The sequence below is a fragment of the Quercus suber genome, unplaced genomic scaffold (genome assembly GCF_002906115.3).
Source record: "Quercus suber isolate HL8 unplaced genomic scaffold, Cork oak 2.0 scaffold_542, whole genome shotgun sequence".
Classification (NCBI taxonomy): Eukaryota; Viridiplantae; Streptophyta; class Magnoliopsida; order Fagales; family Fagaceae; genus Quercus; species Quercus suber.
In genome coordinates this window covers 386,966-404,155 of record NW_027069990.1, presented here as the reverse complement: position 1 = coordinate 404,155, position 17,190 = coordinate 386,966, and positions in this window count along the sequence as shown.

Below are 17,190 nucleotides of genomic sequence, written 5' to 3'. Positions count from 1 at the left end.
ATGGGTTTTGATTAAAGTTTGCACATACCATAGAAAGTTAGGTGTGACAAAAAAGAAACAAAGGTTGGTCCGTATATTTAACAGTAAACGCAAGTGGGTAAGCTTTTGTGCACATTGTGGGTCTAGAAGATGAGTTTCAATTTGACGAGACCAAAACATGAGACCATTTTCTTCGAATTCTATAAAAACGGACAAACAAACTGCTTGTTTTTAGACCCCTTAAAACAAAATTGAATTAACTTAGTTAACAAGCTAAGTTATTACTTAGTCCAAATTCCAGATCTAGGTTATCACAATTAAATAATCATATCATGCATAGCAGCGAAAAAATAAATAACACAATAATATGATGACCTAGGAAAACTAAACCGGTAAAAAACTTGAGGAGGATTTAACCTAACTATTCTCAAAGTAAACCTGAATCCACTATAGAAAGAATTGAAGTTTACAATAGAACTTAAACTACTAATATTTTATTACTACCCACCAGTAGAAACTTATTGACACAACTACGTACAAATTTCGAGACCACGGACTCCTTCTTTCTTGGATTCTCCAGCAAGTACAAGCACTCCCGCTTGCGTATCTTTAAGCACTTATGGCAGCAACTGAATGATCATCAAGTTCTTGAAGAAATCTCCTTCTTGATAATCCTAAGCATGTGTAAAGTAAAGCTCCTTAAAGATCTCATAAAAGATTTACACAAACCGCAATATGAACAATCTTTAAAACGTGACTAGAGTTTGCCTTATATACCTAGGGCAAAACATAAAACCCTAAACGTTTTAAATGAGCTAGGGCTGAGTTGGAAAAATCTGTAGAAAAAACATTTTGCCCGAGATTCGATCAATCGAGTCTAAACTTCTATCGATCGAGCCAGGACGAAAGTAACTAATACTTCTGCAGCCACTTGATTCCAACTTTACATACAATGCATATACTTTGAGCAAGTCTAAACAAGACTAACAACTGTTTCGATCATGGTTTGCCAACATTACACATTAGAGTTCTAAATACATTAGTTCCTAAGTCTTTAGAGCCTAACACAAACATATAGAGTGGCCTTTCTACTGGGCGCATAATTGAATCTGATAGTTGAAAAAAGAGACTTTAGGTGGGAATTGAAAAAAGTCATTTTCTCACTTAGATAATGGGTATAATGATAATTATTAATTCGGTTATTTTTCTTTATGATCATGTGAATCATCATGAATTATGATGATCATGTGAGTGGCCAATTATTTTTGATAATAAGGAATTGAACCATCTATATCATCAGTTACATTTGTGAACGCAAGTTGCTGAAAATTAAATAGCAACAACAATCTTTCCCTACGTAATGATAAACAGTTTTGAGTTGGTCCAGTCATAAGTAGATTTTTTTTTTTCCATTAAAAAAAAAAAGTATTTTTTAACCTTTTGAATTCATGATTTTCATGGGTGTGTATACAATAAGTTGTATTTATTTATATATTTTTGTAAGAAGAAGTCAGTATTTCCTAACATTTGTTTTCCCTTTCATCAACTAATTTACCTTTCTCTTTTTTCACATAATTTTATTGTTTTTTTTAACGATTGCAATTCATGTTTACATGTGGTGATTGTTTACGAGTATTTGACTTTATAGGTCAATATGAACATGATAAATTTATTAATCATGTCAGAATTACTCAACTTTTACATATTATTAAATAAGTTGACACGACATGACTCACATAACCTGATAAATAAACAAATTGTGTTAGGGTTGACATGACTTTGCGTGAGCACTATAACTAGAAGCATAAATATTCTATGAAGAAAAGAATCAATGTGTATAGAAATATTTTTTTTCACAAGTTATTGTGTTAGCAAGTTGTTGTGAATGATAAAAAATAAAAAATTTTAAAAAAAGGTGTCATTGATAGATTCCTGTAAAAACAACCATTCACCAATCATAACTTACCATCTGGGTAGGCATTTATATTATTATTGTGAAGTAAGATTTCATAGAAAATTTGATTCTTATGTAGATTTCAATAACAGCAGCCAACAAAGCCTGAGCCTAACAAACAGGAAACAACAGAAGGTTGCTTGGCTTTTCCTTTAATTATTTTTGTTAGGTTCTAATACTTTAGGTTCTTAATGTATTAGAACTTCAATGTGTAATATTGGTAAACCATGATCAAAACATTTTAGTCTAGTTTTACGCTGCTCAACGTGTGTATGTTGTGTAAAGTTGGAATCGAGTAACTGCAGGAAATTACTATTCAATTTCTGCAAGGCTCAATCAATCGAAAATTAGACTCGATCGATCGAAACTCATGCAGATTGTTTTTCTGCAGAATTTTCCAACTCAAGCCCAAGCCCATATAACGTGTAGGGTTTTATGTTTTGCTTCTAGTATAAAAAGAAAAACCCTAGTCACGTTTTAAAGGTTGTTGATATGTTGTGTGTATGAATCTCTTATGAGATCTAGAGGTGTTTGCCTTCATACATCCTTAAGGTTATCAAGATTAAGATTGATGTCAAGAGTTTGGTGATTGCTTCAGTTGTTGCATAAAGAGTTTAAAGAAAACACAAGTGGGAGTACTTGTAGTTGCTATGAATCCAAGAAAGAAGTAGTCCGTGGACTCGGAGCTGTCACGTAGTCGTGGTAATAAACTTTCTACTCAAGGTAGCAATAAGATGTTAGTGGTATAACTTGCTATTGTAAAATTTCAATTCTTTCATAGTGGATCTGTTTTACCTTAAGAATAGCTAGGTTAAATCTTCCCCAGGTTTTTTCCCAGTTTGGTTTTCTTGGGTCATCAAATCTTTGTGTTCTTTATTTTCCGCTGCTTTACATGATTTGATTGTTATTGTTTTAACCTAGATCTGAATAATAAACCTAAGTATTCACTTGGTTAGTTTATTAGGTTAAACAATTTAGTTTACAGGGATCTAAAAATGTACAAGTGGTTTCAAAGCGGGTAGCTCTTGTATTAGATCTTTTGATCTAAGAGTTAATCCTTGATCCCTGTTATTATGGATAATTTTAAGTGTCTTACTGTTTTTTATTGTGATTATTAGGTTCTAAAGACTTAGGAACTAATGTATTTAGAACTCTAATGTGTAATGTTGACAAACCTTGATCAAAATAGGTTGTTAGTATTATTTTAGACTTGCTTAAAGGATGTGTTTTATGTAAAGTTGGAATGGAGTGTTCTGTAGGATTTACTGTGTAAATCTGCCTGGCTCGATTGATCAAAAATTAGGCTCAATTGATCGAAAATAGTGCAGATTTTTTTTTCTGCAGAATTTTTCAACTCAGCCCAAGCCCATTAAGGATTAGGGTTTCAGCTCTACTTCTCTCATTATATAAAGAAAACCCTAAGCACGTTTTTAAGAGACTTTTTAGAGAAAGAAGAGAGTGCCTCTTTTATATCTAGGGTTTTGTACCCAAACCTTTCTAAGGTCTTTGTTGCTCATATTGCTGTTTGTGTGAATCTCTTGTGAGATCTGTGAGGAGCTTTCCTTCACACAAGATTAGGATTATCAAGAAGGAGATTCGTTCAAGAACTTGATGATCATTTAGTTACTGTAATAAGAGCTTAAAGATACACAAGTGGGAGTGCTTGTGCTTGCTGGAAGAATCCAAGAAAGAAAGAGTCTGTGATCTCGGAGCTTGCACGTGGTCGTGTCAGTAAATTTCTATTGATGGGTAGTAATAGGATGTTAGTGGTCTAAGTCGCTATTGTAAAATTTCAATTCTTTCATAGTGGATTCAGGTTTACCTTGAGGATAGGTAGGTTAAATCATCCCCAAGTTTTTTACCGGTTTGGTTTTCCTGGGTGATCATATCTTTGTGTTATTTATATTTTCGTTGCTATACTTGATATGATTGTTTGATTGTAATAACCTAGATCTGGAATTTGGACTAAGTAATAACTTGGGTTGTTAACTAGGTTAATCTAATTGTGTTTTAAGGGGTCTAAAAACTGTTTAAGTGGTATCAGAGCGGATAGCTCTCTTGTTTTAGATCTTTTGATCTAAGAGCTGATCCTTGACCCATGTTGTCATGGATAATTTGAAGTGTCTTCCTGATCATATTTCTTCTCATGTTTCTGTTAATCTTATTGATGCTTGTGAAACTCTCCATAATGAATTATAGAAATCTATGAAAATTGCTAAGAAATTCAAGGAAGAGTTAAAATTAGCTAATCTTGAAAAAGAGGAATTGATTGTTAGATTAAATGAATCTAATAAAAAGAATGAATTTTTGAGAAATCAAATTTTCTCTCAAGATGAGAAGATGAAAAGTTTGGAATAAGAATTAGTTGAATCTAAAGCTAAACTTGAAAATTTGACTAATGCCAAGCCTATTATTGATAAAAGAAGTGTTTCTATTTCTTTTAAGCCTAAAACTGAAAAAGTTTATATCCCTCGTTTCAAAAGAAATAATAAAGAAAATGCTTATTTTGCTAGATTAGACAAAGGTAAAAGTTCTAATGTAGACGCTGAAATTTCTAAACCTATGTCTAAACTTACTGTTAAAGAGCATAATAAATCTGTTTTTGTGCCTACCTATCACTTTTGTGGTGTTGTTGGTCATATTAGACCAAATTGTTCTTTGTTGAGGCAAAAACCAAAATCTAAGACTAGATTTGCTGTTAGGAATACTAATGTTCCTAAATTTGTTCTTGTTTGTCACTTTTGTGGTGTCTCCAGTCATATTCGTCCTAATTGTCATAAATTGAAATTTAAGCATTCTATGTTTTAATTTAGGATTTGTGATGATATTTCTCCCGCCATAAGTCCATATAAATTGTTTCATATTCTTTTGAAAAATTTGAGCTTGTTGGCTTATGAAAGGAATTTGCAGGATTTCAATCTCTCTCAGAACATTAGTGTAATTCCACAAATACACTCTGTTTCTCATAGATTTTCACCTACAAAGCCAAAGACTTGTGCTATATGGGTGAGAAAAGATTCTCCAATGTGAGTATTGTTGACTTGTCCCTGATTTACTTCTTTCAATTGTTTGTGGACATGTTTTGTTTTTGTTTTGGTTGTTTTGTTTTTTAGGTTTTTTTTTTTATTAAAAAAATCCAAAAACATTGAAAATTTTCAAAAAGACAAAAATATTTTATTTTAAGTCTTGTTTTATTTTTCTTGAAGATTACATGAATTATGATATCTCTCTCTTGATTTAGAACATGCTTAACATTGTGGAGAGACTTAAATAGCATGTGTTATATAAATGCTAAACTTTTTCTGATTTTGTATGAGCATGTACTAATTTGTACATGTACTCAAGGGTTAATTAAGAAATTGATATTTCTTATTTGTGTACCCTTTATAGCTTAGTTTAGCACTATCATGCATTGCTTGTGTATTGTTCATTTAGCATAATATGTGGTTTTTGTTTTTGGTCATAAATTTTTTTTTAAACCAAAAAAATTTTAGTGTTTTGTATTATAGATCTTGGATTTGAAATCAAGATTGGTCATATTACCTTTACATAACATGTTTATGTACCTTGTTTAGCTTTGATGAGCTTATTTCTTACAGTTTACTAGTTTGAATTTTGTAGTGCATGTTGTGTGGGAAAGATATTTATAGTTTTGATCACTTTGTCTTGATCTTAAAGTCACATGTCTTTGACTGTCGAATTTGAACTTTTTGAGAAAGGCATAAATAACCATCTAATCGCTGTTTACTAGCTAATCATGAACACCATAGTGCATATAGTAAGATTTTGTACTCGAAAAAGTGTAGCACATGCACAAAAAGAACATAAGGTGTAGCCTCGGTTTAAATGCTAAAATTGATGTGTATATTATCCTGGTTATCTTTAATAAGTTTCTGATTAAATAAAATTGGTGTGTACATTATGAGGCAAATCAAGAAACTTACATGACTACAAGCTTTTATTCTAGGAAATGTAGGAGTTATATGATGTAACTCTTTAGGTGATAGTCTTTTTCAAATTTATGTGATGAATTTTGTAGAGATTGTGATTGATTACTATTCACATATCACCTCACATGTATCTCAAACTTTTGCTAGTTGCACACACAACACAAGTTATTCTTTGCTAAACTTGGTACATTATATTGTGTGTGATCTTGTTGTGGCCATCTAAGATTATATGTTCCTTGATTTTGATGCAAAACTTGTTTTTGGAAGATTTGAGTTGAATTCAAGTGTTTTTGAAAAAAAATTTCATCTTATACTCATGCACTTCTTTCATAAAACAATGTGCTTTAAGGAGTTTCCGCATTAAAATGCTCTGTTTTTCAAAATTTTGATTTTTCCGGATTTTCGATTGATGGATAATCAATGTGCACATATTTTCTCTACTCATGCAACTGTTTATGAGTCACATAGTGTCATGTTTGCATTTATTGAAAGAGAGAATATTTTTCTTCATGTGTATCCTCACCTTAGTTTTTAACTTTAGTTTATGTGTCTTTATTTATCCCCAAAACTGTTTTTCCCAAAACTTATTTTGTTTTTCCAATTTTTATAGGGGGAGAAATTTTTTTAACCTTTGCATAGGGGGAGTTGTCTCTATTTTCTCTAGAATTGAATTGTTTTGTGTTTCCTTGATTGTCTATTTTCTCTTGACCTTTTTTACTCTTTGTTTGAGTTATCTTTGTCAATTCTTGACAAAAAGGGGGAGATTTAGATGAAATGTGGGAATATGTGTGGAAAATACAAGAATGTTCTGTTTAGGGCGGCAACGATTCATCTCATTCTTTCTTACCCTTTCATTTTCTGGGTTTGTTAATGAAGCTAGAGAATTTTGTTTTAAAAAATTTTAAACAAAATAATATTGTTCTTACCCGGCAGCTCACACATCCAAAAAAAAAAAAAAAACCCTTAGTGACTAAGAGGCAGCAGAGTTAGAGGCCAAAGCTACCACAAATAACCAGCAACAAAGCCGCTCCTAAATCTAAGGTCTGACTCTATCCTTGAACACACCCACAACAAATACGAAAATAAGCACAAACCCATAAAATTCATCAGCAACCCAAAATTGGTTGATTAAACTTAATTTTTTTTTAGTTTTACTATTGGTAATTTTTGTCGTTAGATTAATTTTTTTGGGCTTGTAGATTTTGTTTTAGATTTTAGATCTATAAATTTTTTATAGTATTTAAAATTAGGAAAATGCTAGATCTACAAACTTTGCCCATAATTGCTAATGTTATGAGTGGTTATTGGTAAGTCAAAAAACAATGTAAGTGGTGGCCCAAATGCTAACCAATAAGAATTTGATACCTCAACAATTTGTAAAAATGTTGTAAAAATGTTTGTGACTACAATAATACTCTTAAAAGAATTAATGATATTGTTAAGGGGAGCAAAGTGTAATTTTATAAAACAAAATTGCTAAAATTAATACCCACATATATATATATATATATATATATAATATTTATAATAAAAAATTGGGGTCGTCCAACAGTGGCTCCATCCATGGTTTTAAGTGGGTACAAGTATAGCATAAGACTTATAAATCAAGTGGTATGATTGAAGTTATGAGGATTACCCAAGCTTCAGTGCAAAAAAGACAAAACATAAAGTCTAGATACATAGCTCAACAACTCTTGATTTATTGAGATTTAATGAACCACAATACTTGCCTTGATACCTCTCAATCTATTGAGAAATGTAGATTTCGACTATTTAGATATGTTTTCCACTCATGATGACCAAGGCCTTCTAGGGTTTTGTGCCTAAGTTTTTCAGAGATATAAAAGACTTATTTTATAGTCGTTATCATACAGAAAGATAAACACAGAGACATATGCAGTTATACATGCTCCTGTGACGTTGCTGTGACTTTTGTGCGCCTTAGGGTTATGTACCAAGCAGCTTTCAGATTTATAAGCGTGGATTGAAGAACTTTGCATCCAACAACAAATCTCAAGTTGTTGGTGTTAGTCACGTACTGGGAGTTGTGTAGAAGGAAAAAGTCTTCTATAAGATCAAGTCCAATTGGAGATTGGAGCAAATGTTCAACTGTAGGTTGATATTTTAAGATAGGGTGGGCAGTGGTAAGATTCTTTATAATTGTAATCGTTTGTTCTTAATTAGTGGATTCTTAGGAGTGGTGATTTGAAATTCACCCGGAAGGATTTTTGGCTGATGAAGGTTTTCTCCATTTGTTAACAAATTACCATGTCAAATTTAATTTCCATTGCACTTTGGTTTAGATTGGTGATTTGTTTGTGCCTCCACATTTTTGCATGTAATTTAAATAATTAATCAATTTAGGTAATTGAATTAATTAACTGTGGTCAATTTATAACCCAAAAGAAGTAACTTATGAATTCAGTTTATATTATATGCAACAATTAAAGTTTTTTACTTGGATGTTTATAATTTTATCTCTAAAAGAAATCGACTGGATAGGGATATTTCCATAATCTCTTTGGTTTTGTTTGGTCTTATTACTGGAAAAAAATATGATATTATATTTAATGGATGAGTCCAAGCTATAATAAGATTACATCTTTTTTATATTATAAATTTATAGGAGATCGAGTTTTTAAAAAATATCACTCATTATTAAATATTTATTGATTTCCGCTTCATTCACTTATTTATACTCCATGGAGCATGTATGTTGTATTGAGATTTGAACATTAAACGTCTCTTTTAAAAATACTAAGAATTACCGATTGAATTACAAACCTCTTGACATGTTTCCTAAAATAATTGAATTTACTAAACAGGCTTATATGGGACTGAAGGAAGCTTACACATGTGCATGAAAGAGACCTAGAAACAGCATATTTGACCACTATTCAAATCTATGACATTTTTTAACACTAGAGCGTCCACACTAGTCCTTCCAAAATACAAAAAGTGAAAAAATTTACACAATTTTTCTAAAAAACTACTCACATCAGTGGGGGTAAAAATATGCATATTTACACATTAGTTATAGTAACTGTGCAAATATGTATGGTTACTGTAGTTGTGTATAACAATTCTTTATTATTTTTTCTCTCTCCACTGTCAGACTATTTCTTCGCCATCATTCACAACATCCCCGCAGAACATAAGAAGAAGGAAGAAGCAGAGAATAACCACCAACCACAAATCCAGCACCACCGGTCCACCGCTACCACCACAACCTACCACCACCTACCACCACCAAACCAACATCAACACAAGCCACTTGAATAGTTGCAATCCACCACAAAGTTTACCCAAAATCAACAGAAAATTAAACCAAAATCAACACAAACAATTAGAAAACCCAACTCAAAATCAATTCAAACTCACCGGAAAACCATCCCAAACCAAAATCAAAACCAAACCCAACGGAAAACCCACGTGAAAAACCCAATGGAGCCGCTGTTGCCGCCAATCTGCTACTGCCGATTTACTGCCACCGATCTGTTGCTGCTTCTGCTATCGATCTACTACTGCTCTACTGCCAAATCTGCCGTCGTTTGTGAGTGTTTGAGAGAGGAAGTAGTTGAGGGAGGACTGAGAAAGGGAGTGATGCGTGCAAGTGTTTGTGAGTGATACGGTATGAAAGAGAGAAATAAAAATGACATAGAGATATTAATAAATAATAATAAAAAAAGAATAAATAATATTATTTAAATAGAGTAGATTGTAAAATAGATAAACTGATGTGTGTGTTTTGAAAAAGTGATAGTGTAAAATAGAAAAAGTAGGTTCTTAGTGTAAAATAGATGGAAAAATTTAGCCAGACTGATGCGAATGCTCTAACATTTTCTACTTGAGCTTACCTTTCACGTCGAAGGAAACAGAATAACAAACTTCACTAACTTACATTATATACATTGTGTTTTGTTTTGTTTTTGTTTTTGTTTTTTTTTTTTATGGAAAGAAAAATTTATTGAATAGAGAAACAAAAAAACAAACAAAGGCTAGCTTAGCCTTTCCTTCCTAATTACAAAAGCAAAACAAGAAGGACAGCTACCCCAATCAAAAGAACCAAAAAAATTACAAGCTAGAGACCACTTAGCTAGGGAATGAGTTGCCATATTAGCTAGCCTAGGAACCCAAACGACAGACACATTAGCATAAGATACAAGAAGAGACTGCATGTCCGCTAAGATAGAAGCAATTCTCCAAGGCGGGGGCATCATCAGCTCATGAATAGCATCCTGACAAATCTTAGAATCTATCTCAATAATAACATTCTCCGCCTCCAATTTTGCAGCCAAAGAGATAGCCCATCTCACAGCTTCAGCCTCTGCCTGGAGAGGGAAGGTGGTTTTCACTTTTTGAGAGCAAGCAAAAGCCAAATCCCCTCTCCAGTCTCTAGCCACCAAGGCTAAGGATGAATAATTTGGACCAATAGTTACATCAACATTAATTTTAACAGATAGACGCCTTGGAGGGGACCAAGGCTGCAAAGGCTGATTGATATTTACAGATGCAGGAGCAACCAGTCTAGTGATTTTAAATTCCATAAATAACTTCCAAACTCTAGCTATTAATTCATCACATCTCAAGGAAAGGTTTTCAAAATTCACTTGATTTCTTAGCTTCCAAATCCATCACAAAGAATGGCCCAAATAACAAGAAATCATTCTTCTGACTAAGCTGGTTGGTAAATGGGGGTGAACACAAAAATTGAATGAAATCCATTTCTAAAAAGAATCCAAAAGAATCCATTCTCAGCCCCTATTTACTATTGAACCACACTGCCTTAGCTACTGGACAAAGAGCAAAAAGATGAAGGGAGGTTTTAGTTTCCAACCTACAGAGGGGACAGTAAACATCACCAATATCAACAAACATGCTTAGCTTATCTTTAGTAGGCAAGCACCTTGTAGCAATCCTCCAAATCATCATTTTGTGCGTCTCATGGAGTTTAGCTTTCCAAATACAATTCCAAAGGGGTCAAAATTATGATGCATAGATTCCCTGCAGCTCCAATAAACCGACTTAACTTACAATTCCCCAGAGCTTGTGTAAGTCCATGCCCACCGATCTTTGTTACTAGTTGGAAAAATAGGAATTTTTAAAATAAGATCAACTATGGAATTTTCAAACCACCAATATAATTTATGGACATCCCAACTAGAAAAATCAGAATTAAAAAGCTAAGAAACTAAAATAATACCATTCGGGTCGACTCCATTATTTGGAGTAGGAATGAACCCTTGAAGATCTAGCACCCAAGGATCCTCCCAAATCCTTACGGAATTACCATCCCCCACCAACATGCAAGCTGCCTTAGAGATGAGATGCTTAACACCTGACAAACTTTTCCAAACCGGAGAAGCCTTACCCAAGAAGCAATGATTTAACCAATTGTGTCTCACCTTATATTTTGTCTTTAAAACATTGACGCACTGACAGTTCTTACCCGACAAAAGCCTCCAAGATAATTTGGAAAGAATGGCTTGATTGAACTCCCAAAAGTTCCTAAAACCCAAACCACCTTCCTTCTGAGATCTACATAGAGTAGACCAAGCAATAGGAGTCCATAAATGACCTGACTTAGTTTTGGGGTTCCACCAGAATTTACGGACCACTGAATATAATTGATTGCATAACTTCTTGAGGAACTGCAAGGCAGCCATAGTGAATGTTGGAATAGATTGCGCCATAGATTTAATTAGAGTTGCTCTCCCTGCCCATGACAGATTCCTGCCCTTCCAGCTACTCAACTTACTCTCAAGTCTTTCTTTCACCAACTTCAGATCATTGGACCTGTTCTTGGATAAAAACAGGGGAACTCCGAGATAAGTGGTACTTTGGGGAAGGGAATTAAGACCCTAGCAGCATTTTACTTGACACAAAAAATTAATACTAACTCCTTTTGATGGGAAAACACCAGACTTTTCTATGCTTATAAGCTGGCCAAACCAAGAGCAATACTTTTCCAAACATTTTTTTTAGACTAAGTAGTTTAGAATGCTTTGCTTTGTAGAAAATAATCACATCATCAACATAACAAAGTCTAGAAATGGAGGGAGCTGTCCTGCCCACTTTAAATGTTGAGATGTTTTTTTGATCAACTTCTCTGTTAATAAGTCTCATAAGAACCTTGCTTCCAAGAATGAAAAGATATGGCGATAGAGGATCACCTTGCCTTAGGCCAAGGTTAGGATTAAAACTTTGACAAATTCCACCATTCAGTAACAAAAAGTATTAAACTGTGGAGATGCATTGAAAAATGAGGTTGAAGAACTTTTCATTGAAGCCCAAAGCCTTGAGAACCTTCATAAAAAAACTCAATTCCATTCTATCATATGCTTTTTGAAAATCTAATTTTATTGGGACCTACAATTCATGTGAGAGGAAGGAGTACGCATTTATGATACTCCGAAAATACCCAATATTTACCCAAAATACTCATACTTTTGGGAGTAATTTTTTTTGACAAGGTCTGTAAAACTTATTTATAAAAACTGCTTATTTCATTAAAATTACAATTTTCTTGCTAATAATACTATAAATAAAAGTAAAAGTTTTTTTATTTTTATAAATTAGATAAAGGTAAAAGTTTGCTAAAATAGTACAGTGAATCCCATAAATAGTATCAAAGTGAGACTCATAAATAGTATTAAAATGTACAATTAAACACATAAATAATAACAAAAATGAACTAAATAGTAAAATAAACCGACTTTTTAATTTGTATTCAAATACACAGTAAATTACTTTGCTAATTTTTATTTTTTATGTGCCCTCTTCCTTCAATAACAAAGTTGGGGCCTAGAGTGGACCTTCCCCTATCACCTCCATGTTAGAGGTTTGCTGAGACAGAAGGACAAAAACACACTTCATCGACATAACATGTAAGTAACTTATTTATTGACGTGACAATGAGACCTAACAACTATTTTGTCTTTTTCCATCCCGACAATATACACTCCATCGACAATACATATTATAGGGTGAGATTAGGACATATATGAAATATCTATTTAAGAAAATTTTTTATAAAAAATTGTAAAAATTAAAAAAAAAAATGTCAGACTCTTTTGGCAAAGGCACCAACACATACATAGTACAATCACCGAGAAAGACTCTAATGAAAAACATATAAATTATAAAACTATGCTTACAATTTCTTTTAGTCATTATGAACGGACTAATGGTTTGATAGTCATTATGAATGGATTGACAATTTGATAGATATACCTATAGTTGTCAAAATGTGAATCGTATCGTGAATTGATTTTTGATTTTTTCGAATCGTGTATCGTATCGTATCGTGTATCGTAAGATACACAAGCACTTAATAAAATTTACGAAAAATTATAGATATACATATATAAATGGTATATTTATTATCAATTTTAAATATATTCAATTAATGACTAATTTATTCATCACTTATGTAATAATATTTAACAAACTAATTAAATAAATCAAATTAGCATGTGTTTATAACATATACATTCAAATTGCTTAAATTCAAAAGCGAGAATATATTACAAATGACCCAAAAATAATTATTTTTTTCATCATATTGCCTAATAAACCCAATCTAACTCAATGCTATTATCATGTTTATCATTTTGCAAACTTAGTTCTTCATTAAAATTTTCTTCATCGTCATTAACATTTACTGTCTCTTCTTGTTCTTTTTATTTTAATAATTAAAAAAAAATTCTTCTTGGCAATCTAGTTTCTTGGACTTATAACAATAATGACAAAAATTAAAAATAATTATATTGTCAATTAATATCTTATCCATAGTATAAAAAATAAATTTACAAATATTAAAGTGAAGTGTAAGTGTGTACTGTGTAGTCCAAATTTTATTGGAGAAAGAGAAGAGAGAAAAACTTATGAATATGTTATTTTATTAGGCCAAATTAAGTAACCTAATAATTTTGTGTTAAAAACAAGTCTAACAACTTGTTAAATGCAAATAAAAGTACAAATTTTAACAAAAAATCTCATTTTAAAGCATTTGTATATGTATCGTATGATACGTACGATTTTATGATACGATACGATTCATACAATACGCATATTGTATCGTACGATTCATGAGCACTTACGATATGCCAATACGATACAGAACTTTTTACACACGATACATATCGTACGATACCTATCGCGTATCGTACGATACTGACAACTATGGATATACCAAGTAAAATTATAATAAAGGGCATACTTACACCCTTTACAGTAATCCAAAAAACTCATATAAAAGATGTTTTATTAAAAGAAGTTTTGACAGATCTCCCTTTATTAATCATTAAAGAAAACATTAATTGTAGTAATTTCTTGAACAAAGATAGATTTAATCTCTTAACAGATAAAGTTAATCACAAGTCCCTGACAGATTTCCTCCAGACTATTATAGTGGTTGATGAAAAACTTTATGGAGAATCTCTATTTCACATATTCGCAGAATGAGAGATATAGTAATACTTACGAAATGAATAGAATCATGGCAGAATTTGTGAATTTTTTGAATTCCAGTCACTCTGACATTGATGAACTTCACTATGATTTCTCTTATGCCACTACTCAGCGAGAGCACAAAGGTGTAAAGGGAAAAGTTTGTTTAGTTTATTTTATTACTTTAAATTTTAAAAATAATTTTCTTATAAAACATTTCAAAAGAATTTTACGGAAAGTTATTGACAGAAAAGTTTTTAAAATGAATTTTAAAGAAGCTTTGCAAAGGAATGTTTATTTTCAAAATATTGTTTATTTTCAAGACATTGATATACCAACTAATCCTCTTACCAAAAGCCAATTGTAGACTAATATGAATAAAAGACCTTTCAAGGCAGACATGAAAAAAAAGGGCAAGGCACCAGCGGTGCAACCCAAAGAAATCCAAGAAGGCTTCAGCGAAGATTTCGGATAAGTATAAAGGCATCTAGACAGAGACAATATCATTTCAGGATACATTGCTAGCAGAAGTAATGTATTCATGGGGTGAAAAAAGTCATATTGGAAAAAATATGATATAATATTTAATGGATGAGTTCAAGCTGTTCTAAGGTTACATCTTTTTTATATTATAAATTTCTAGGAGATCTAATTTTTTAAAAATATCACTCATTATTAAATATTTATTGCTTTCCACTTCATTTACTTATTTATACTCCATGGAGCATATATGTTGTATTGAGATTTGAACATTGAACATCTCTTTTAAAAATACTGAAAATTACCAATTGAATTACAAACCTCTTGACATGATTCTTAAAATAATTGAATTTACTAAACAGGCTTATATGGGACTGAAGGAGAGTCTTTTGGCTAAATATTGCCAAAATTAAAGCATTTTTGCATTATAGGTACTGTTTGAAGTTTTTTGGCAAAATGAGGAGAGAGGTTGAATTTCGGCAACAACGTTACCGAAATTCAAGAAAAAGGAGGAGAGAGAATGAGAAAATACGAGGAGAGAGAAAAACTTGAATTACGGCAATGGTATTGCCGTAATTCCTCTGCCCAATCTGCCCGGGTTTGTGCGTGTGAGGAGTGCAATGTGTGAGTGCCCCCCAAAAAAAAAATCCCACAATTTCGGCAATACCATTGCCGAAATTGTGGGGAAATTTTTTTTTTTATTTGTGGCAATGGTATTTTGGCAATACCATTGCCACAATTGTGGGGAATTTTTTTTTTTTTTTTTTAAATTTGTGGCAATGGTATTTCGGCAATACCATTGCGACAATTGTGGGGATTTTTTTTTTTTTTTAATTTGTGGCAATGGTATTTCGGCAATACCATTGCCACAATTGTGGGGAATTTTTTTTTTTTTTTTTACTAATTGTGGCAATGGTGTTGCGGAATTTCGGCAATAGGAAAAAATAAGTTTTTCTTTTGGCAATGTCATTGTCCCATTTGAAAAAAAAAAAAATTTCCCTAATACCGTTTAGAAAAAAAATTTTATTTTTATTTTTTCTTAATTGTGGCAATTGAAACAATTTCGGCAATGCGATTGCCACAATTGAAAAAAAAAACCCCACAATTGAAAAAAAAAAAAAATTCCCACAATTGTGGCAATGATATTGCCGAAATACCATTGCCACAAATAAATAAAAAAAAAAAAATTTCCCCACAATTGTGGCAATGGTATTGCCGAAATACCATTGCCACAATAAAAATAAAAAAAAAAAAAAAAAAAAGTTTCCCCACAATTGTGGCAATGGTATTGCCGAAATACCATTGCCACAAATAAAAAAAAAAAAAAAATTCCCCACAATTGTGGCAATGGTATTGCCGAAATACCATTGCCACAAATAATAAAAAAAAAAAAAAAATTTCCCCACAATTTCGGCAATGGTATTGCCGAAATTGTGGGATTTTTTTTTTTGGGGCACTCACACATTGCACTCCTCACACGCACAAACCCGGGCAGATTGGGCAGAGGAATTACGGCAATACCATTGCTTTTTCTTGAATTTCGGCAACGCTGTTGCCGAAATTCAACCTCTCTCCTCATTTTGCCAAAAAACTTCAAACAGTACCTATAATGCAAAAATATTTTAATTTTGGCAATATTTAGCCAAAAGACTCACTGAAGGAAGCTTACACATATTCAAAAAAAAAGAAGAAGAAGAAGGAAGCTTACACGTGTGCATGAAAGAGGCCTAGAAGCCACTATTCAAATCTACGGACATTTTTTAACACTAACGTTTTCTACTTGAACTTACCCTTCACGTCAAAGGAAAGGGAAACAGAATAACAAACTTCACTAACTTACATTATATACGTAGTGTTTTGTTAAATGCATCCCATATTTTACATTATTTAGAATAAAATACTCATACTTTTGGGAGTAATTATTTTTTTTTGGATAAAGTTTGTAAAACTTATTTAAGATTTGTTTAGAAACCGCTTATTTTATTAAAATTAAAATTTTTTTGTTAAAAATACTGTAAGTAAAAGTAAAATTTTTTTATAAATTAAATAAAAGTAAAAATTAACTAAAAAATAAAATGAGACTAATAAATAATATAAAAAATTATAATTAAACACATAAATAATAACAAAAATAAATTAAATAATAAAATAAACCGATTTTTTAATTTATACCTAAATCCACACTTAATTACTTTTGTAATTTTTATTTTTTCTCTCTTCTCATCCTTCAATAACAGAGCTGGGGCCTAGAGTCTTCCCTATCACCTCCACGTTAGAGGTTTGCTGAGACAGAAGGACAAAAACACACTCCGCCTACATAACATGTAAGAAACTTATTTATCGTTGTGATAATGAGACTTAACAACTATTTTGTCT